The sequence below is a fragment of the Octopus bimaculoides genome, chromosome 1 (genome assembly GCF_001194135.2).
Source record: "Octopus bimaculoides isolate UCB-OBI-ISO-001 chromosome 1, ASM119413v2, whole genome shotgun sequence".
Lineage (NCBI taxonomy): Eukaryota > Metazoa > Mollusca > Cephalopoda > Octopoda > Octopodidae > Octopus > Octopus bimaculoides.
Window position 1 is genome coordinate 40,615,868 of NC_068981.1, and position 2,023 is coordinate 40,617,890.

Sequence of the window (2,023 nt, forward strand, 5' to 3'; positions counted from 1 at the left end):
AATTCATAGCAAAAGTGACAAAGGGAGGAAGAAAAGAAAAAGAAAGAAAGAACCAAAGCACAGGTGTCCATGGCAGACTATGTTATTTTGCCAACATGGTTTACATATAGAAGTACAAAGTACATAAGGAATTAGAGGATGAACAGAAGTTTAATCTTACAGCTGTTACGGCCTAGTTTTGGCAGACCCCATTCTATCCTAGATTAATTCCATTCAATCTTATTCTACCTTTACTAATGGAGACATGAAATCTAGTTGTAAGAATATAAACGATATCAAATTTAATTTATATGTCAACACCAAACAGAGGAAGGGAGATAACCCTTGTTCAATCCCCTTTTTTTTATTCTAAAGGTAAATCGATGTCTTTTAAAGATAGTTATACTAAAAATAAGGCAACTAATAGTATGACACTTTATTTAACCGATAGAGAAAGGTGACCGATCAAACTGATTATCTAAACAGAATTCTGATTGGTCGAAAGTGTCTTCTTGTCTCAAGCTCTGATTTTCTGCCTATTCTTGTCGGAACCTTTGATATGGAGTATTGAAATTTTAATCCCTTTCACACTTATAGAATGTCATGTAAATTTTTAAATTTTTAATTGCCGTTTTAGCCAGGAGACCAAACTGATAGTTTGGTAACCCGCTTAAATAAACATTAAAAAATCGAAAGGAGAAAATAAACAGCTTTGCAAGTTTAACTTAGTGATTATTGAACAAGAGAGGTACGAAATTTAAGAAGTGACTTGTTAGAATATACACGTCTGTGAGGTGACATAAACAAGAATAGCAAAAATCTACTATACCAAAAGAACTGGTAATACAAATGTTCTATGAAGAGAACATAAGATTACTGCATAATTCAACGTGAATGTGAAATGACATTAAACATCATATAAGGTAAATGAAGATTTCTGTCGGAACACTAAGTCATATTGACTTAGTGAGTTTATATGCGCAAGGAGGAATTATCATGCTGTTGTTGTCGACGTTAGATGCAGTAAGAGCTGATAGCAGTGATATCGGCGGTGAGGAATTTCATTGTGTCGTAACATGGAGAAAGCGAGCAAATTAGTTTCCTGGTGCAAACTAGACACCCTAAGCAGAGAAAACCTTATCTATTTAAGGAAATTGCCGGGCTCTTTTGCGATAGGTAGAAACACCAAGTAATGTAAAATATGGTCTGGACTGTGACTACCAGCATGAACGTTGTAATGAAAGTCCTAATCATATACCTCCCTAACAAGTGTTATTGCATGCCATGAAAAGGACAGGAAAAAAACCCAAGCACTTCAAACTATTGTTTGTTAAATCCACCCTTTTTGGAACCACTATAAAAGTGATCATTTTTATATTTTTATCATTTTTTTAAAACAATTTTTGTTTTAAATTTGAATGTTTTTACACAACTTATCATTTTTACTAACAAGCAAGCAACATATTGCATTTCATTATAAAGGACTGAGTTTATGCAGAGCAATTCCATGTTGATTATGATGATGATGATCATCATCATCATCATCGTTTAACGTCCGCTTTCCATGCTAGCATGGGTTGGACGATTTGACTGAGGACTGGTGAACTAGATGGCTACACCAGGCTCCAATCTGATTTGGCAGAGTTTCTACAGATGGATGCCCTTCCTAACACCAACCACTTCAAGAGTGTAGTGGGTACTTTTATGTGCCGCCTGCACAAAGGCCAGTCAGGTGGTACTGGCAATGGCCACGCTCAAAATGGTGTATTTTACGTGCCACCTGCACAAGAGCCAGTCCAGCAGCACTGGCAACGATCTCGCTCGAATGTCTTTACACATGCCACTGGCACAAGTGCCAGGAAGGCGACGCTGGGCACAGGTGCCATGACGATTTCGCTTTCGCTTGCCCCAACAGGTCTTCGCAAGCCGAGTTTCGTGTCCAATGAAGGAGACGACGTTGGCATGGGTGCCAGTCGTCAAATTTAGTTCGATTTCGTTTTCGCTTGCCCCAACAGGTCTTCGCAAGCCGAGTTTCGTGTCCAAT